General features: G+C 41.8%; 1 long non-coding RNA gene across 1 annotated transcript in view; it reads right to left on the minus strand.

Annotated features, from left to right (window-relative positions):
- LOC111822932 (uncharacterized) overlaps positions 1-17,595 on the minus strand; it is a 66,474-nt gene extending 48,879 nt beyond the window's left edge. The window contains exons 1-4 of the long non-coding RNA XR_002826010.1: positions 17,565-17,595; positions 16,332-16,435; positions 15,633-15,706; positions 12,341-12,450 (exon numbers count right to left, since the gene is read on the minus strand). This is a non-coding gene — a long non-coding RNA (uncharacterized LOC111822932). The remainder of the gene's footprint in view (positions 1-12,340; positions 12,451-15,632; positions 15,707-16,331; positions 16,436-17,564) is intronic.
- Between the last annotated feature and the right edge of the window lie 4,741 nt (positions 17,596-22,336).

Below are 22,336 nucleotides of genomic sequence, written 5' to 3' on the forward strand. Positions count from 1 at the left end.
TTCTCTTATCCCCACCCCGTTCTGGTACTCCAATCACTTGTAGGTTATTCCTTTTGATAGAGTCCCACATAATTCTTAGGGTTTCTTCATTTTTCTTAATTCTTTTATCTGATTTTTCCTCAAATAAGTTAATGTCAAGTGTTTTATCTTCAGTCTCACTAATTCTGACTTCCATTGTCTCACTTCTGCTCTTATGACTTTCTACTGAGTTGTTTAATTCTGAAATTTTATTGTTAATCTCCTGGATTTCTGTTTGATGTCTCTCTATGGATTTTTGCAGCCTGTTAAATTTGTCATTATGCTCTTGTATAATCTTCTTAAGTTGCTCTATTGCTTTGTCTGTATGTTCCTTGGCTTGTTCTGAGTTTTGCATGATCTCCTTCCTAATATCTTGAAGAGTTCTGTATATTAATCTTTTGTATTCTACCTCAGGTAATTCCAAGAAGTTCTCTTCCTCCAGAAAATTTCTTGATTCTTTGTTTTGGGGGCTTGCAGAAGCCATCATGGTCTGCCTCTTTATGTGATTTGATATTGACTGTTGTCTCTGAGTCATCAAAAAGTTATTATATTTATTTATTTTATGTTTGCTTACTATGTCCTAGCTTCTTGTTTTGTTTTGTTTTGATAGGCCCAACTAGGCTGCTCATGTGAGCTAGTTTGATTACTGGCACCTTTGAAGCTCTAACGTCCTGTTTCCAGGTGGTTAGATCTGTTACTAGGTATGTTAGCCCAGGAATCTGTTTACTTTTCTTGTGTGGATTCAGCTCAGGTGTCCAGGTAGTCGCTCACCAAGTGTGTGGTGCAGGCTCTCGCCTACAGTCCTGGAAAGGCAGGGGTGATTAGAGTAGGCACAGGTATCTGGCTGCAGTAGGGGGCCATGCGCTGAGCAAGGCAGGAGGCTGATGGCTACTCCTGAGTGTCTGGGAGGAAAGCACACCTCTGTTACCTAGCACACATAGGTGGGTAGGTTTTGCAGCCAGACTATGGGCACTCAGTGCTGTTGGCTGTAAGGACTGGGAGGTGCCACTTATTCTTGGACCCCTGCTGTGGGTGGCTAGGTGGCATGGGTGAAGCCACCAGTCCTCAGGCCCCTGATGTGGGTAGGTGAGGAGCCTGCTTAATGGACAGAGTGGTGTCAAATGTCACAAACCTGCCACTCCACCATATAGCTGATACAGTTGAAGTTAGGCTTCAGGTATACACCCTGTTGTGCTGTGCTAATGAGGGCTACACTGTTGAAATGGGCCCACACAGGTCTATGCAGGAGTGAAAGACATTCAAAGTCCCTTGACCCCTTATGCCTGTCCCTAGGCAAGGATCTGTGCCTACCCTAAGTTCCCAGCCTAGGGGACCTGGCAGATTATTTTTTCCTGTTTGTTAATTTGTTCCCTCTCCAAGGCTGGGAGAATGGCTCAGGGCATGTAACGGGTCTTACTTCCGGCCCAGGGGACATGGCAATCACTGAAGCCAGGCAAGACCCGGTGCAGAGCGGGGAGGGGGCAGGTAAATGGAAGCGAGGTTTTTCCCAAACAGGGTGTTTTTTGATCCATGCAGTAGATTAGATGCATGTACTTATCTTTCGCCAACTGAGCACCACTTTTCACTCGTTATGGAGGCTTGAGTAGACTCTCCACCATTCCGTCTCTCCCTATGTGGAAAACACGTCCCAAGCACCACTGCTTGCCTCACCACGCACAGTAGCTGATCCAGCCTGCAGGGTTCTGGTTCCCACTGGGTTAGGTCTGGCAACTCCTCGCTGCTTCTGGACCGTCTCTCCCTCCCCATGCCACTCAGTCTGATTCTTCAGCTTTGTCTTTGATGTTGAAGGCTCCTAGATTGTCATTTATAGTCGGTTCACTTGTTTTTTCAGGTCTTTGTTGTAAGAGGGAACACAGGAAGTGTCTGACTACTCCACCATCTTGGCCCCACCTCCCATAATAAATATTTTTGAGATCTCCCAATTTAAGAGCTAATGTTCCCCTTCTCCTGTAGAGACGCATCATATGCTTTCTCAGATCCCACTGTAAGAGAAGCTTCCTGTCACTGTCCCTCTCCCAGATTCCCCGTTAAGCCAGACTTTCTCTACCTGAAACTACTCTTAATCCTTGGTTATAGGAGGCTGCTAGAAAAACAGTCAAAACATACAGGAAATGTATATTAGCAGAGATCCACCAGGAGCACAAAAAAGTTAGGAGAGCTCCTAAGAGAAGAGTTTAGTGGTAAATCTTGGCCTTGTACCTACTAGCTGTTGATCTAGAGCAAGTTACTTAACCTCTCTAGGTCTGAGTTTCCTCATATATAAAATGGAGATAAAACAGCCCTTCATAAAGTTGTTGGGAGAATTTGATAAGATAGTATATGTAAGGCACTTCCCACATTACCTGGCATGTATGTTGTTGTTGTTGTTGAGTAAGCTCCCAACTCATGGCAACACCATGCAAGACAGAATGAAACGCTGCCTGGTCCTGCACCATCCCCATGATTGGTTGCTCAATAAATGTCAGCTATTTTTGTATATGTGAGTCCTTGCGTGGTGCAAATGGTTAACACTCTCGGCTCAACTACTAATCAAAAGGCCGTCAGTTCAAGTTTACTCAGAGGTGGCTCAGAAAAAAAGTCCTGGTGATCTACATCCAAAAAATCAGCCATTAAAAACCATATGAAGCACAATTCTATTCTGACACACATGAGGTTACCATGAGTAGAATCAACTTGATGGCAACTGGTATTGCCACCTATGGAGGCAGTGAGTGACAGTAGCAATGTCCCATACAAGAGAACCAGCCTGTGGGCCAGCTTTGGCACAAGTGCCAGGATTGAAGAATTTGACCCTCAACTGAGCCCTGAAATAATATTTTCAAGGGAGTTGATGTGATATAGGTTGTCTGGAAGCAAATGATCAGTTTCTAGTTATGTGGCCTTAGGAAAGTAGCTTAGCCTCATTGTGCCTCAGTTTCCTTATGTGTAAAATTATGAAAATAATAATACTTGCCCCATTCATTATTGTGAGGATTAAATAAGCATATATGTTAAGCTCTTAGAACATGTCTGGCACATAACTGTGTAAATTTCCAGGCTACAGTCGGCCTTCGCTTTGTACCCAACAGCTCTGTGTTGAAGTAGATAGAAATGACACTCTATGTGGTCACTGAGGGGAACTTAAAATATCTTCCTATATCTTTTGTTAAATAACTTGAGACATATTTTGCACTGAATTTTTCTGTTGGAAGAAGTTGGAGTCCAATAAAACATAGAACAAATCTTTCAAGCCCCATTCTGCTTTTAAATCATTGATTATTAAACTGAAAAAAGGCCCTGGACAGTCACAAGACAACCTGCAAGAATTCATAGTCCTCCTATAAAAACTTGGCTTCTCCTGCGCCTAAGCATTTCATAGACAGAGAGAGGGCTGGTACAGGAGAACTGTTTTGCCAAGTAAAAATAGCCCCCAAAACGATTAAAATTCTCATTTGATTATTCTTACTATAGAAAACCAGCAAAAATAGTTATGAGAACTTTAAATAAAACTTTCATTACATGCAAAGGAAATGGTACAAGCGACACACTTAAGTATTGCATAGTTTCTGAATTAAGTCAAGTAAAGTAAGGAAGCATCCAAGATAAGGCTGAAACACACCCTTCCAACTGGTGATCTGCTATCCCCGATAAAGAACTGTAACTGAAGCCAATCCTGGGCAAAGCGAGGCCCTTGCAAAAGATACCTTCTCTGTTTCCTCCTACAAATATTCACAGCAGGGCTACACCAAACGATTTTTGCACTCAAGTGCTTTCCTATTCACTAGAGACCTCTTTCCCTCTGTCTTGTGGTCTCTCTCTGTCTTTCTCTGACCCTGTCTCTCTCTTTCTCTCTCACACACACACACACACCCCATCACACATGCACAGACAGTCACAGCAATGGTTTGTAGCAGAGATGAGGAAAGAAAAGACTGAGTAGCCTATTGTATACACTTTACATGCAGGTCCCTGCTGTGAATACCTGTATATTCAACAACAACCAGCCCTTCCACCACCTCTCCCCAGCACCTCACGGTTTCCAGACATGGGAGAAACAGCCCCTCCAACAGACCATGTCAAGGACAGTTCACTCCACACCCTGCACCTTCCTGAATTCCTCGAAGTAGTGTTTAACAGACTCAGAAGATTCCAAACTACCAAAATTATGCTGGTAGTACTATCCGGATGCATGACAGTTGTGTTTTAAGCTAGACTAGGGAGAAGAATCCTTGAAGAATCCAAAATTCTAGCTCATCTAATAATGTATCTTGTTCATCATCCAAATTTGCCAAGTGTCAGAAAGCCACTGCTTTGGCAGCTGCTCAGGGGGCTTTGTAAAATGAGTCAGAGTAGGTAGGCCCAATCCAGACAACTGAAGTCCAGGTCACGTATCACCTGTACAGGGGACAGCTCCAGACTCAGAGAGTGAAGCTTAGTGGGTGGCAAGACAGGTCAGAATGGGGAGACCCAAGACCTCAAGCAGACCTAACCCTGGAGCAGAGCTGGTGATGGAGAAGGGTCCCGAGAGAGGCAGCTGGTATTGCGGAGTTCACAGCAGGCAACAGGATGACCTGGGGCCCCAAGCAACACACAGAGCCATGGAGGGAATGGTCAAGGGGCTCAGGCATGAGGAATATGGCCAAAACCAATCATAGTGAAAAAAGTGAGCCATATCAATCCTTTTAGGAATTAGTGGGAGTATGAATAAACAAACAAATGTCCATAAATACATACACAATTGTGTGCGGGAGGAAAATTCTAGTTTAGAAATTTTAAGACTAGGTATCTAGTCTCAGTTTCACTCCTTACAAGCTATCTGACCTTGGGTAAATTATTTAACCTCTCTAAGCCTAGTTCAGCTGCTTTAAGATGGAACAATACCTGTCATACTTGTTACACAAGGTTATAAGGATCTAATGAAGGGGTAGATGTGAAAGCAGTTTGTAAACCACTGCGCTCTAGACCTGTGAGGTGGACGTCTCTTCTCCCTTGTTGACTTACCTAAGAGATGCTGTATACCTACAAGAGGAACAGTGGCCCACAGTGCTGGGACTTTCACCAGGGGTGGTAGTGGGGAAGCACTGAGTGGGGAAAGTATTGAACCTATGCAGCTTTTAAACGCTCCCCTCTTTCATATGCCAATGTTCAACACAAATACACTTTGAGAATTATTCCTCTACTCCACCACCAAGGTTGATATTTGATTACTCTACTGAAAATTGAAACTGGAGGCTTATGGGCCAAAAGGCCCACAAATGTGGTTTCTTTAGCCTCGGTTGGCCTAGACAGGGTACCCCATCTCCCCCAAAATTACATATATCCTTCACTATTTCTAATTTTTAAAAATCAATAGAAAGGACCACATGACCCAGAGAACCCACCAGCCTGAGACCAGAAGAACTAGATGGTGCCCGGCTACCACCAACGACCACTCTGACAGGAATCACAACAGAGAGTCCCGGACAGTGCATGAGAAAAATGTTGAACAGAATTCATGAAAAAAGACCAGACTTACTGGTCTGACACAGACTGGAGGAACCCCTGAAACTATGGCCTCCGGACACTCTGTTAACCCAGAAATGAAACCATTCCTGAAGCCCACTTTTCAGACAAAGACAGAACTATAAAACAAAAATAACACATGTGAGGAATGTGCTTCTTAGTTTAATCAAATATACTAGGCCAAATGGGCAACTCCCTTCCAAAAGCAGGGTAAGAAGGCAGGAAGGGACAGGAACTGGACAAATAGATACAGGGAACCCAAGATGGAAAGGGGGAACGTGCTGTCACATTGTGGGAATTGCAACCAATGTCACAAAACAATATATGTATAAATTTTTTAATGAGAAATTAACTTGAGCCGTAAACTTTCACCTAAAGCACAGTAGAATAAAATAAAGAATCAATAGATTTCAGTATCAATTTAGTTTTCTAGCTTCTCTTGAAAAATCAAAAGATCTAGCAACACTGGGCCCAAACCCCCACAAGGCAACCCTGGTAGAACAGTGGTTCTCAAACTTTAGGGAGCATCAAAATCACAGGGAGAGTTTGTTAATATACAGACTTCAAGACCCTGCTCTTGAAGTTTCTGATTGAGTAGGTCTAGGATGGGGCTGAAAATCTGCATTTCTAACGAGTTTCCAGGTAATTCAGATGTTGCTGGTCCAGGGACCTCATTTTGAGAACCACTGTGCTAGATCATTGCATGGGCGGCTCCCTTTAAATTCACACTCCAGTTTGCCATAATCCTCACCATTATTGTCAGTGGTGCAAAGTAAAAAAAAAAAAAAACCAGTTGCCATTGAGTGAACTCCAACTCATGGCAACCCATGGCGAACCATGTATGTCAGAGTAGAAATGTGCTCCATAGGGTTTTCAGTGACGGATTTTTTGGAAGCAGACTGCCAGGCCTTTCCTCTGAAGTGTCTCTGGGTGGACTTGAACCTTCAACCTTTCAGTTAGCAGCCAAGCACATTAACCGTTTGCACCACCTAGGGACTCCAATGGCGCAAACATCTGCCTCTATTTATCATGCTTACTCTGTGCAAGGCCCCTTAATTTAATCTGCCTGGCCTCCTAGCCATTCATTTGAGTTCACAACCTCTGCTACTTGAGGGCAGAAACTCTGCCCTACTTATACACCCCCTTCTCTTTCTCTGTCTCTCATACACACAAACACACACACACACACACAATCCCGCACAGCGTCTTGCATGTAGCATTCAAATATGTTACTTGATTTGAATTCCTGCATAAGGTCTGAACTCTTCAAGGTCTGGCATGAAGGACAATAAGACTTTTAAGCAAGGGGCTGGTTTGGTCCTCCATCCCTTTGCCTACTGGATCCAGATCTAAGAGGAGGGCCATGCTGTCTCATATGAGGAGGTGGGAGGCAAAGAACGAATCAGAGCATTGCACAGGATCAGGCATAAGTTCTCCTGAGACCCACTTCTCCTATTTAGCTTCTCAGCCCCAGTATCCAGCCCCAAATCTCCTAAAATCAGTTACCTTCCAGGAATACTATTGATTGAACAGTTCAACAAACTGCTTTCACTGACCGGTTTCATCATTCAGTAGCCTGAGGACAGAGGGCAGGCCTGGCTGATAACTCTAAGTCTCTTCTACTATTATTGCCTATGAGCCCACTACTGCAGACAGACCAAATTCTGCACACGTTTTGAAATCCACCAAAATGCAGGCCAGACTTTTCTCCCTAGTGTCTACCCTACCCATCACCCACACTTGATTTATTTTGGATCCTTGGTTCTAAGACATGGTTTGTGTAAAATGGCCTTAAATTTAATTTCCACTAAGAGTTTAAATGTTTCTCTTCTCAGTAATGAAATAATCGGCAGTTCATTCATGTGTGAAGATCTGACCTTATTAAAATATTTTTGAAATATGATCAAAACGGAGGAAAACATCTAAATTAACTATTAGGGCCCTCCCCTGCACTGTCAAAAGCAGCTGCAGACTCACCCCTTCAGGCGCAAGGGAGAATGAAGAAAACTAAAGACACAAGGGAAAGATTAATCCAAAGGACTAATGGACCACAACTACCACAGCCTCCACCAGACTGAGTCCAGTACAACTAGATGCTGCCTGGCTACCACCACTGACTGCTGTCACATGAATCACAATAGAGGGTCCCGGACAGAGCTGGAGCAAAATGTAGAACAAAATTCTAACTCACAAAAGAAGACAAGACTTACTGGCCTGATAGAGACTGGAGAAACCCCAAGAATATGGCCCCTGGACACCCTTATAGCTCAGTAATGAAGTCACTCCCGAGATTCACCATTCAGCCAAAGATTAGACAGCCCCCATAAAACAAAACGAGACTAATGGGGCACAACAGTCCAGGGACAAGGACTAGAAGGCAGGAGGGGACAGGAAAGCTGGAACCCAAGGTCAAGAAGGGAGAGTGTTGACATGTCATGGGGTTGTTAATCAATGTCATAAAATAGTATGTGTATTAACTGTTTAATGAGAAGCTAGTTTGTTCTGTAAACCCTCATCTAAAGTACAATTTAAAAAAAAAAAAGCAGCTGCAGAGCAGTATTATCATCACTCCCATTTTATGGGAAAGGGCCCTGAGGCTTATAACAACTTCCCTGGGGTTATATGGCTATAACCAAAGGCAGAGTCAAACTCACTTGCACGTCCACAGCCTCCTCATTACCAATTTATCATCACCATCCACAGGTCTTGTTCCAAGGGCATATCTTCCTCTAAACTGCCCCTAAAAAGCTTAAGAATTCAGAGACTGAAGGTGCCAAAAACACAAAAATAGAAAATCCTATGGTGATTGCTCCTTAAAACCAGAGGAGAGAAACAGAAAATCAACATAGTGGACCAGAGTAAAGATATGCAAAGACTATTTTATAAGTGACAAGTAACTTCCGGCCTAAAGAAAGAACAGATCAACAGATTCCTCAGAAGGAGATTGGAAGGTAGAAGTAAAAGTAACAGAGCCTGAGACAAAAGTGATCAAAGCCCCTGAAGCACTGCCCAGGGAGAATGTTGGCCAGCTCTCCCAATCTTTAATGAGGAGAGATGTTTAAAACTCTCAAATTCAAGAATTCTGGAAGCCATAAAGAAAAAGACCAACACATTTGACCACATAAAAATTAAACATTTCTATAAGGTAAAAATGTTGTAACAAAATCAAGAGGTGAATGAACACAGATGAGGGGAAAATATTTGAACCTATGTGTCAATATATTACTACTACCACACACATTCTGCCCAAAATAATCAAGGACAAACAACCCAACAGAAAAAAATGAACAGGAGAGGACATAAAAAAATCATGGAAGAGAAAATGCAAACATCCCAAAAAGATACAGAAAAATTCTCAATCTCATCTGTAGTCTGGAAATCTGCAAATCAAAACACAAATGTACTATGTACAACCAAAAATCTCACAGGATGTGGTTCCTTGGTTTGGAGGTTTAGGGTCATGGTTTCATGGAACCTCACAGTTAATTGGCCTAGTAACGTGTTTAGTGCTTCTATTCTACCTCCTAGTTAGCTACACAGTGCCTGGCATCTTAAAAGCTTGCAAGTGGCCATCCAAGGCACAACTATTGGTCTTTATTCACCTGGAGTAACAGAGGAAGAAAGAGAGTCAGGAATAGGAGGAAGATATGGAATGTATGGCTAATTGCCTCCTTTGTCACAATACCAGAAGAATTGAATGGTGCCCGGCTACCATTACTGAACATTTTGATCAAAGAGTCTATAGAAGAATCCTGATCAAAAGCGGAAAAAAGCAGAACAGAATTTCAAATTCTCATGGACTCCAGACTTCCTGGAGCCATAGGGGCTGGATGAACCCCTGAAACTATTGTCCTGAGATAATCTTCAAAACTTAAACCAAAAATTTCCCCTGAAGTCTTCTTAAAACCAAATAATAGATTAGCTAAACTAGTAAAAAATACCTGCCTTGAGCATTACGCTCTTTTAAGAATAATCTATATGGGATCAAAATAACAACAGCAACTTGAGAGATTAGATAGGAACCCTAGGGGGCAGTGAGTTTATGTTAATGGAGGAGGAACAACTCAGAAAAGGAGGGTGAGAATGGTTGTACAACTCGAAGAATGTAATCAATGTCATTGAACTGTACATGTAGAAACTGTTGACTCAACAAACTGTTGGTGTATATTTTGATGTGTATATTCTCAACAACAAAATAAATTTTTTAAAAATGTACTGTTTTTATAGTCACACTGAAAAAAAGAAAAGAAAACTAAATTAAAATAATCTTCCAAGAGTGGTGAGTGTATAGGGAAACTGCTATTGTTGCACATTGGTTGGGGATGTAATAATCCTACATAATGCTTAGAACATAATTTGGCCATATCTAATAAAAATAAGTATGCCCTTGATGTCAAGCCCCACTTTGGAGGATTGTATAATGAGGCATTTTAAGTAGTGGCCGAAAAAAAAAGAAAAACCCTCGAACTTCATCCTAGGGGAGTGACTGAATGAATTATGGACATCCATATGAACACTGCGCAGGTATTAAAAAGAACCAAAATAGCATTATTTGTGGGACAGTAAAATGTAGTGGCCAGTGGCCAGCACTGTGTATTCACAAGCTAGATTGCCCGAGTTCAAATTGCTACTCCCACAATTCCTAGTTCTCAACCTTGGGCAAATTAATCCCATCTCAGTTTCTCATCTACCCACTGGTGAAAACAGTACCTGCCTCACACAGTAGTTGTGAGGTAAATGAAATAAAGCACAGGACCTGGCATCTAGCGGGTGATGGAACGATGTTCATGATATTCTTTCAAAACGGGAAGGGGAGCAAAAATTGTATAGAATAAATCTATTTTGGTTAAATATATATACTTTTTTATTATTATTTTAAGGCACACTCTGTGATGGTGAGCGGAGAGGAGAAAATTTTGACTTCTTTCTACTTACCTGTGTTGTTTGGCATGTTACAAAGAACATCTATTGCTTTTTGCAGTTTGGAAGAAAAATCCAATCATTTTTGGAAGTGGGATGAGTGGGGGTACTAGCGGGGGTGTGGGTGTACAAAAGCATGATTAAAGACAGGGAAGTGAATCTGGAAACTGAGAAGTTTGGTGGGTTTGGAGCACACAGCACACAATGGAAAGCAGTAGGAGATGAGGCTGGGAGTGGGTAAGGAAGGGTCATATGTGCAAGGAGTGTGGATTTTATCCAGATGTACATGGAAAGTTCTTTGGGAGAAAGGCATGCAAAGTTTGGCTGTATTCTGGCAATCGGAAAGACTAACACCCTTCCCACCAAAGCAAAACTTTCAGTGGATGGACAATAGAGCACACAAGTGGCACAGTCGGGGAAATCTCTTAGACATAACCAAACACCTCATGGGATGACTTTCACAGGCTAGAAGGCAAAGGACCACAGACTCAGGGGACATCTACATCAACTGGCACAACACAGTTCTTAAAGACAATGTTCTACATTCTACTTTCGTGAGTAGTGTCTGGGGTCTTAAAAGCTTGCAAGTGGCCATCTAAGATACAACTATCGGTCTCTTCTAGTTTGGAGCAAAGGAGAGGGGAAAATACTAAAGACCCAAGGGAGTAATTAGTACAAAGGACTAATGGACCACATGAACTACAGCCTACACCACCCCAAGACCAGAAGTAGATGGTGCTTGGCTACCACTACCAACTGCTCTGACTGGGATTACAATAGAGGGTCCCAGACAGAGCGGGAGAAAAATGTAGAACAAATTATCAAATTCGAAAAAAAAACACCAGGCTTACTGGTCTGACAGAGACTGGAAGAACCCCCGAGACTATGGCCCCTGGACACCCTTCTAACTCAGACTTGAAGCCACTCCTGAAGTTCACCTTTCAGCCAAAGATTAGGCAGGCGTATAAGACAAACGATATAACACACGTGAGGAAAGCGCTTCTTAGATCAATCAAGTGTACAAGATCGAATGGGCAAAACCCGCCCAGGAACAGAGACAAGTCAGCGGAAGGGGACAGGAGAACTGGAGGAATGGACACGGTGAACCCGGGGTGGAAAGGGAAAGGGAGAGAGTGCTGACACAATGCAGGATTGCAGCTAATGCTGTAAACAAATTTGTGTATAAATTTTTGAATGAGAAATTAACTTGCTCTGTAAACTTTCACCTACATCACAATTTAAAGAAAAACTTTCAGCAGCTCCCCTTTATTCTTTGTAGGGGTAAAGTTCAAACCTAAGTCCTTGAGCTTTATCTCCAGCCTCTCACTCCACCCCACCCCAGCCTCAAACTCTTCTCTCCAGCCACACTGAACTATTGGTAGTTCTTAGAAAGCTCTGCTTTCTCTCTCCAGCTTCCACACCTTTGCTCAGTCTGCAGCTTCTGCCAGCAGTGCCCTTATCCTGAGCTTCTCCTTGTTCTGCTTGGCTAACTCCACAAATCTCAGTTAAAACTCTCCTGTCTTGGGAAGCCCTCCTCAAAATCCCCTAAAACTCAACTCTCCATCTAGGTCCTCCGTATCACCCCCCTGGGATTAGCCAGAAATGAAGACCTCTGACACTGGTGTGTAATTGTCAGTTTATCATCTGCCTCTCCAACTAGGCTGTAAATCCTTAAGGGCTGGTGCTTGATACTCTTTCTTGATTCTTCAGTACCTAGCATGAAACACAAAGCAGTCAGGAAGCTAAAATCTCAGCTAAATAAATGAATGCCTTTAAATATACAAGTCATCTAACCCATTCCCCTTTCTTGCATTCCATGTTTTCCAAGAAAACTTCTGACTTAATTCCCTGTCCTATTTATGTCAACCCATAAGGAGAAAATTCACAATAGATCACATACCTTCATGCAAGTTTGGGTCCATAGGATAGTTATATTGCTCACTGAAAACAAATAAATTGGCATGTAGATTTTATACGTCCGTCTCGTATCTTGGTTAATGTAAATCTGTCCTGGAGAAAAAAAAAAAAAAACTCTACGTGCTGGCAAAACCAGATTTTTGAGCATTGAACCCTGAACTATGAACTATGGCAAATTAATAAGGTAAAGGCTTCTTGTGAGGTGCATCCAGACCTTAACCCATTCACTCATTCAGCAAGTACTTAATAACCTCCCCCATTAAATGCCAATCTTTGTAAAGCTTTGAGGATTTAGCAGGAGACAAGACAGACGGGAGCCCTACCATCATGGAATTACATTCTACTGGGCATTAGGGGAAGGACCGATGATAAGCATGTAAAAAATAAGATAATTTCAGGTAGTACTAAATTATATGAAGAAAATTAAGTAGGATGGAAAATGACTAAGGCTGGGGGTAAGTGCTCTTTAGATGAGTGATCAGGGAAAGTTTTCTCCAAGGGATAGACATCTGAACTGAGACCTAAGTGATGAGAATGACTCAGTCTTGAGAAAATCTATGGGTAGAGAATTCCAGGCCAAGAGAACGGCCAGTGCAAAATCTTTAAGGAATGAGCTTAAAGTATTCAAAAAAAGGTAGACAATCAATACGGCTGGAGCATAATGAGCAAAAAGGTGATTTGAGAGCGATCCAAGGGTAGATATAGGACAGGCCATATAAGGCATACAGGTCATCATAAGGACTTTGGATTTTATTTTAATTGCAATAAAAAAAATTTTTTGAAAACATTAGCCAAGTGTGGTGAAATGAGTTTCATTTATGTGGTCTTTTGCTTTGGTTCTGTAAAAAAAAGAGAAAAAGGAAGAAACTTGGGAGATTTTTCCCCTGGGCCTTGAGGAGTTGTTACAGTTGCCCTTGTTACATTTACCCAGGGAGGAAGCCAGTCCCTGCCAGCAAAAAATGTCAGTTATTATGCAAATAGATGAAGCCACTTGGGAGGGGATTGGCCAGTTTAGTCCAGTTGGGAGTTGGTCAGTTATTGTGCAAATAGGGTGCTTAAAATCCACCCAATAGGATTGAGTCACTTCCCTACATAAGCAGCCATTCCACAGAAGCTGAAGGGGGACCTCACTACCATCAAGAAGAGGAGCCTGGAGCAGAGCACATACTTCAAACCCAGGGGTCCCTGAGCTCAGAACTTCCTAGACCCAAGAGACAGAGCTGTAACACTGGAGCAGCAGCAGCAGAACCAGGAGACTGGTGCAAGGTGGCATGTCAGAACTTTTCTTCAGTGTGAATGGGTTAAGGTCTGGATGCACCTCACAAGAAGCCTTTTCTTCAGTGACGATAACAAAGTCAAAGCCACTCAAAACTTCTGCTAGTGCACGTGGAGTGAAGCATTAATTTTACCCAAAGAATTTGGCCTCCCCAGAGGTAACCTATAAACCCTTGGAATTTACGAAGTGATTGGAGTATCTTTGTTATTCATGAAGGGATCCAGACCTTAACTGATAGTTTACGCAGATGACCAAGGGTGGGGGACTAGCCATGCCAAAAACACCTGCCATGTGATATCAGCCCAAACTCCAGGTAGGGGAGTGGGCTGAAGGTCACGTTCAACCACATGGCCTATGATTCAATCAATCGTGCCTACGTGATGAAACCCCTATAAAAATTCCAGATATCTAAGTTCAGAAGAGCTTCTCTGAGTGACAAAATACATACTGATGTGCCTGAGGGTGTGACATCCTTATTCCACTGGGAGAGGACACGAAAACTTCCCTTTTGAGACCCTCCCAGACCTCGCCCTATATGTCTCTTCTTTTGTATCGTTTTTTGCTATAACAAAACTGTAATCATAGCGTTAAAAAAAATCAAAACTCAAAAGAAATTGAAATATAAGGTTTATTCTGAGCAGTTATTCTATATGCCTATGGGGAGATCATTCTGATTCCAAAAAAAGAGCAAATGGCTCTTTTTTGCAATCTAAGCAACAACTCATTTTCTAAAGATTCAAGTGCTTATAAAACATAGCTTTGTGTCCTCAAAAAAAAAACAAGAAGTACCATTTCCTTCAAATGTTAGCGATCTATAGGCACAGAGCTTCTATGACAATAATCACTTCTCTATTTTGGCCCTGGTGGTGCAGTGGTTAAGTGCTACGGCTGCTAACCAAAAGGTGGCAGTTTGAATCCACTAGCCACTCCTTGCTATGGGGCAGTTCTACTCTGTCCTATAGGGTCGCTATGAGTTGAAATCGACTCAATGGCAATGGGTTTTTTAATCTTAACTAATTTTCTCATATAATGGCCGTATTTTATGTAATTGATTTACGAATGTTAAAACCAAGGCTTGGCAAAACAGGTAACTTATAGCACAGGAAGAGACAGGACAACAAGTCTGACCTCCTCGAGTCAATTCTCAACGTAGTCATTTACCGTCTGTGAAACTCTGGCAATAGCATATCTTGAAAAACTGTTTAAAGCAATAGAGCTATTCCCTTTCTCTTGGACTTAACTCTTCTGATGTTTTACACATATATATACTGCCCATTAATAGTCCCTTGGGTCCCTGGGTGGTACAAACGATTAACGCACTCGGCTGCTAACTGAAAAGCTGAATGTTCGAATTCACTCAGAGACACCTCAGAAGAAAGACCTGGCAATCTACTTCTGAAAAATCAGCCATTGGAAACCCTATGGAGCACAGTTCTTTTACTCTGACACACATGGGGTCAACTGAACATATCTTCAGGCTGAAAGAATTTAGGAGAGTTCACAGTATATATTGTGTTTATAAGCATAGCACTGGTAAGGACTAGAGTGTTTAGAGTTTGGCAGACCTGGTAAACCACATCCCTCTTCCCTACCAAGTTGTGAAGCAACTGAGAAATAGGCAAAAGAGTAGACAGATGAGAACTAACTATCACTCTTACTGATAAAGCTAATACTAGAGAAAAGTCAGCTTCGGTGTACAGCAGCCGTGTGCCTCCCAATACTAAACCCTAAACCACTGAATCAATGGCAGTCCAGGACAAGAGCAATTCTCCCCTCCACCCACCGCACAGACCTGTCCCATAAACTCTGCAGCATAAAGGAGCATCACGCCTGAGGGCAGCCTTGTTCCCGAAGGGCTAAGGTTTCTCACTCCGTTTCTCACCAGCAAGTATCTTACTCCATGGGGAAGGGGGAAAGGAAGGAGTGGCATGAGAAGCCAGGAGTGTTAACAGAACCCCAGGAACTTTGTCACATTCTCTACCTAATTTTATTCTCTTACCCTAGTAGTCTTCAAACTGGAGTAGGTCTCTTCTGGGATTCCACAAGTACTTTCCAAGGAGAACACAGGCATAGCTAATTTTAAGAAAATTAATTTCCATTTATTCAACTTTCACCTACTCTTTCCCAAATTGAGCTGCCTGAAACATGACTGAGGTTGAGATGTCACAACAATTCTATTTTTCCAACTCCTTTTTAAAAATGTTCTTTCCTGCTTATAAAAGACAGGCATCTTTGTACCATTTCCAGATCTTGCTATGGCAAATTGCTCTAGTGTACAAAAAGTCTCTAAGACACCACACAAAAGAACAATTCTAAATATTGACGTCAGTATTTGATCAATACACGATAAACCTACAGGAGCATTTCCTGGCTTTCCTTTTCTTACACATATTTCTGCTAAGAGCAAAGCATGGTGCTAGAAATGGGATATTTTGGTCTGCACTGGGGTGTTCTGAGCTCAGAAATATATTGTATATTATGATAATTTTTGTGTAATGCTATTTCCTCTTCCATCCTCTGATTATGTCAAAGAAAGCTCTGAGAGAGCAAAGAGAAATATTGAAAGAGTCAGCGTCCTATTTCATCCAGGTAACAAACTCACCACAAGGTTTCATGGTTCATGTATCTATCTCAGAATTAAAATACACAAGATTTGTGGAAAGCATCCTGGGAAATACCAGCCAGCTCTGAGGCACACCTGCTCCGTAATGAGAAAGAATTTGATGCAAAATCTCATTCTCCGTATCTCAGTTGCACATTTCATATGATTTCGGGGAGAAGGATGTAAAAAGTCCCAAATTTCTTTCCAACAGATGAAGGTTACATGTAAAAAGAACATAGGTCAGTGGTAAGTTAATGTTTTATATTTTCTTAAACAATTATTCATACTTATAAGAGAAAATATTTTCATTAATTTTTGCCTAAATTTATATTCATCTTTTTTTACCCAACCACAAGCCTTCTCATCACTTGTCAACCACTTCTCACTCATTATTCATTCCTACCTTTCATAAAACAGATTTAGATGTAGATTTCTGCTATAAATAATGCACTTAACAATATTTATTCATTCACCACCATGTTTTCCTCTTCTATCTCCTTCAAACAAAAAGTTGCATTCATCTACAGATACACGAACTAATTAGGAGTGAAAAGCTCCACTCATTTCACTGAGGGACATATTTCCAATAAAACTTTAATTCTTCTTTTTAGTAATTATTTCTAAAAATGTTTAATGTAGTTCAATTATACACATAATAATTGTAATGATAAGTCAATCCAAAATAAATTTTGACACTTAGAACTTTATGGTCATAGGAATTTTTTAAAATTATAAACAAATTTTTATTTCAGAGAAGAATGATAGGGTAAGCAAAAAAGTACATTTGAGCATAAAATATATTAAAGAGAAAATTCTGTGGAGAACTGGAATGAAAATACAAGTTCAGAGAGAGAAAGGAATAATGTAAAATTTCTGTGAAAATGGAATATGGTGAGTATCCAACTTCTATGGGATTTGGATATCACTTGATGCATTTTTAAATGACATAAACCCTTTTATTAAAAAATTCATATTTACATTAAACTAGAAATTACATCTTTTCCAACTAAGAATTTTACAAAGTTTACATGTCATCTTAAAAATTATTGTAGAAGATAAGTGAGCAAAAAAGTTTGAAGACCAATATCTTAACCATTTTGGCTTATCCACTCAGATCAGCTTGGGATATGGTTATCCCCCTTGGGTGAAAAGTCAACAGTCTGCTCATCTTCATGAAGTCACTTCTCTGATACTGATTACAACTCTTTTGTGGAACCTCCTGGGGTCACCAGTGAAGTGCAGATTTTGATTATTCCTGAATGGGTCAGAACAATACATCAATTAAATCAGCTCCAATACTATTCTGTACCCAAGGCTGTAATCCACAACCTGTTCTATGGCCATCTCATAAGACGTCCAGTCACTTTGTCCAACAGAAGTTCTGAAAAGGGGCCAAAAGATATCATGAAAATATTTTAATAATTAAGAGCCAACAAGAAAATATCCTCCTTTGAATATGACCCCCTCCCAATAAGAATCTCCCAGGGAGAAAGCAAAAGTTCAGAGATTAAAGTCCCCTTCCCTTGTAAATTATAGCCCAAAGCAATCAGTACCAATTTCATGTTAAAGTACAAAATTATTAGCGTCCAACACTGAATTCTCTTGCTCTTGTGAGTTAAAGTTCAAACAACAGGCTTTTTCACTCCCTGGAAGTGTACTTAGCTCCCAAAACCAAAATTCCCCTTCTCCTAGCGAGCCTGTCCTGCTAAGCTTACTCTAGGCTTCCTGGGGCAAGGTCAGAACCCTGTAAAACTTGTGGTACGGAGTAGCAGAGCAGAAAGCATTCTTTCTGCGTGTGGCCTGGCTCCAAGAAAAAGAGAAGAAGAAAGTGGGCTGCACGTGCCAAACTTACACATGAGGAAACTTGCCGGCAGCAGTGGGGTAGAGTGTGGGATGTTATGTTAGCCGTACTCCCTCCACATTTTAAGAGTGTGTGGGACAGGAGTATTTGCCCCTAAAAGAAAGAAAAGAATGACAAGATGCAGTTCCTCTTATTTAAAAAATATCTATTGAGTATCAAGATGCAAATTTCTGAGCTAGGTTCGCTGGGAAACTCATAAGTGAATCAGAGCTGGATATTGTCTAACAACCAATCACTAACATTTGTCACATATTCATATATGTCATTGCCACATTTTTTAGGCTTTTGTTACAGCAATGCTCTGCTTCCAGTACCAATTTCTGTATTAGTCCGTATAGATTAGGTTTTGTTTGATAGCAAACAACCCCAAATATCTGTTACTTAGAACAGCAGAGATATATTTCTCACTCATATGATCATGTGTGTTAGCTGGCGGCTCTTTTCCACCTTGTCCTCACTCTGGGACCCTGACTGATGTAAGCTGTCACCATTCAAAACATTGTTGGGGTGGTGGATAAAAGAGGGCCACAAATTCTTAGTCACCATCCTGCCCCCCTTTCAGCCCCATGGAGAGAAGTTCACTTCCCATCCCCTTGAAACTGGGCTGGCCCTATAACCCCTTTAACCAGTAACCAAAACCAAACCAAACCAAACCCATTGCTGTCGAATTGATTTTGACAGCATGGTAACCCTATAGGACAGAGCAGAAGTGCCCCATAGGGTTTCCAAGGAGTGGCTGGTGGATTCAAACTACTGACCTTTTGGTTAGCAGCTGAGCTCTTAACCACTTTGCCATCAGGCTCCATAGAATGTCAACTACAGACCTAAGGCTTTCAAAGACCCAGAAGCTTTTGCTTTGGCACTTGACAGAAACCATGTAAGGAGACAGGCTATTTTGCTGGAGAAACCACATGAAGAGGAAATGCCCTGGGACAACATGGAGGAGAAAGGCTGTCATGTGACACCCTAGTTGAGCCTCCAAATGACTCCAGTCCCAGCCCATACCTGGCTCGAACCACATAAGAGACCCCAAAAGAGATTAGACAATTGATCACTGAGCCTGGTCAACACACAAAACCATCAGACATAAAGTTTATTGTTTTAAGTCACTAAGAATTGGGGTGATTTGTTATGCACCAATAGAGAACTAAAACATTCTGTCCCCATAGGAAAAGGAAAGAGAGCATGGTATATTGTGCACAGGCTCTTAGAGCTTGTTTGGAAGTGGCACACAACACTCCCAATTACATTTCATTGGCCATGCCTGAGTTTGGCAAGTTGGGAAATGCAAGTCTACTATATGCCTGGGAGAAGGACTGGAAATATTTTGTGGACAGTACTAAATTCTACCAGAGGGAGGTCAGGGCTAGATGTACATCTTCCATACATAGGACAAGTAAATCAGTAAACAGATGAAATTTCAAGGAAGAGAGGATAATGAGAGGAGAAAAGAATGTAGATAACAGAAATTTGCAGACTGGGCAGGGTGGGGATATGAGGGTGAAAAGGAGTTAGAAAAACAGCATTTAGATGGGCAAAAGGAGAAGTCTTGGGAGGCAAAACAAAATAGTCAAGAGCATAAAATAAAAGGCAAAAATGGGTGGTATAGTCAAGGCATCGATAGGCATTCAAGGCAGAGATTAGTACAGGCTGATACAGCCACAGGTCTCGGGGAGGAGGTAAAATTAGAGAAAGAATTAGGAGGTAACAGAATTTGGACAGCTGGAAAGGAAAGGGAAGAGCTCTACCTTTCCAGCAGGAAATAGAAAATAGTATGAGTAAAGTCATGGAGTTGAGAATGAACATAGCATATTGGGGGAATGGGACTAGGTATGGTAAGCAGCAGCACATCACTGTAATAGAAAAAAAAAAAAAACACTTGCCATCAATTCTGATTCATGGTGACCTCAGGTGTGTCAGAGTAGAACTACGCTCCACAGGGTTTGCAATGGCTGTTATCTTTTGGAAGAAGATCGTCAGGCCTTTCTTCTGAGGTACCTCTGGGTGAACTCAAACCACCAACCCTTTGGTTAGTAGTCAAGCACTTAACTGTTTGTACCACCCAGGGGCTCCTATCACTGTAATAAAAACCAAAACCAAACCCGGTACCACTTGGTCAGTTCTAGCTCATGGCAATCCCATGTGTTACAGAGAAGAACTGCTTTATAGGGTTTTCTTGGCTGTAATCTTTACAGAAGCAGATCGCCAGGCCTTTCTACTGCAGAGCTGTTGGGTGGGTTCAAACTGCCGCCAAACTTTAGGTTTGTAGATGTTATAGACTGAATTGCATCCCCCCGCCCCAAAAAAAAGTGTGTGTCAGCTTGTCTAGTCCATGATTCTCAGTATTGTGTGACTGTCCACCATTTTGTCATCTGATGTGATTTTCCTATGTGTTGTAAATCCTACCTCTATGATGTTAATGAGGTGGGATTAGCAGCAGTTATGTTAATAAGACAAGACTCAATCTACAAGATTAGGCTGTGTTTTAAATCAATCTCTTTTGAGATTTAAAAGAGAGAAGTGAGCAGAGAGACAGGTGGACCTCAAACCACCATGAAAGAAGCACCGAGAGCAGAGCATGTCCTGTGGACCCAGGGTCCCTGTGCTGAGAAGCAACAACTCCAGGGGAAGACTGATGACAACGACCTTCCCTCAAACCCAAGAGAGAGAGAAAGCCTTCCCCTGGAGCCAGCACTCTGAATTCGGACTTCTAGCCTCCTAGACTGTGAGAGAATAAATTTCTCTTTGTTAAAGCTATCCACTTGTAGTATTTGTTATAGCAGCGCTAGATAACTAAGACAGTAGATGAGGACAAACGGTACTACCCAGGGACCTTTTATCACTGTAATAGGGGCCCTGGTGGCACAGTGGTAAAGAGCTATGGCTGCTAACCAAAAGTTTGGCAGTTTGAATCCACCAGCCGCTCCTTGGAAATCCTATAGAGCAGTTCTACTTTGTCCTATAGGGTTGCTGTGAGTCTGAATAGACTCAACGGCCATGGGTTTTTAATAGTGGATTAGGAGTCCCTGGATGGTGAAAACAATTAAGCACTCGACTACTAGCCAAAAAGTTGGCCGATCGAACCCACCCAGAAGCACCTTGGAAGACAGGCCAGGTGATCTGCTTCTGAAAAGTCACAGCCTTGAAAACCCTATGAAGCCGTTCTACTCTGCACACTTGGGATTACCGTGAGTCAGTTAATAGCAACTAACAATAACAGTGGATTAGGCTGCTTTGGAAGAAGCCATTTGTGGATTTACAGAGGGCCTTGAGTGCCAATCTTGAGTTTCCTCCTTTAAACAGCTGAGCACCCACAGAGATAAGTGTCTGAGCAAGGGAAATCAGTGTACAGGATTAGTTCCTTCATGTAGGAATGAAATAGCGAAAAACTGAGAGCAGGTCACTAGTCAGGAAGTTACTGCGGTATTCTAAGCAGGAGGTGACACATGACCAATGAGTATCCTACTACTAGAGAGTGTTACCTAGGGAAGACAAAAAGGAAGAACTCTCCTAGACCAGTTCAGGAGGATTAAAATCAGAATAAGCTGCTCAGAGGACTCAAAAAAAAAAAAAAAAAGCGTTCAAGTGTGGAGAAGTTGAGACGTTTATTTTATCAAGGGTATAAAAAAAATGTTTTAACCTTTTACTTCCCGTGGCAGATCACGTTAATTATCTTCCCAACATCCCCCATCCCACTTCCGTGACAACAGAACTTCAATATCATTGCTCAATTCCTCTCTTCCTTCTAAACCAGTCAGAGAAAGGAAAACTATATAAGTACGTACACAATATACGTACGTACACACACACACACACACACACACACACTCACTCACTCACTCCAGCTCCAAGGTAACTCCTGATTGGTTTAAGCCAGTGGTCCTCTAGGGAGTATGTATATGTGTTTGGGGGGCACAGGTGAAAAGAGGGTTGGGTTTTTGGTGTAATTATGCCTGGGGTGTGCTCCTGGCAGTTAGTGAGAAAGTACCAGGGATGCTAAATGTCCAGCAAAGCACAGGACAGTCCTGCATAAGAACTGTCAAAAGCCAGATAAACACAGATAAGCAATCACGGTAGTCCCATGTCCCCTTGTCAATTACTGCTTTAGAGATAAGCTAGTCACCCATTTCTGGACAATAAAATATAAGGAGTCATCTGCTATAGGGTCTCTAAGGTGGTTTCCTCCTGCCTACCAATGTTGTCACACCTGTATGTGATACCTGGAACTGCTTTTCCCCAA

This window comes from Trichechus manatus, unplaced genomic scaffold (genome assembly GCF_000243295.1).
Source record: "Trichechus manatus latirostris isolate Lorelei unplaced genomic scaffold, TriManLat1.0 scaffold00239, whole genome shotgun sequence".
In the NCBI taxonomy this organism is placed as follows: Eukaryota; Metazoa; Chordata; class Mammalia; order Sirenia; family Trichechidae; genus Trichechus; species Trichechus manatus.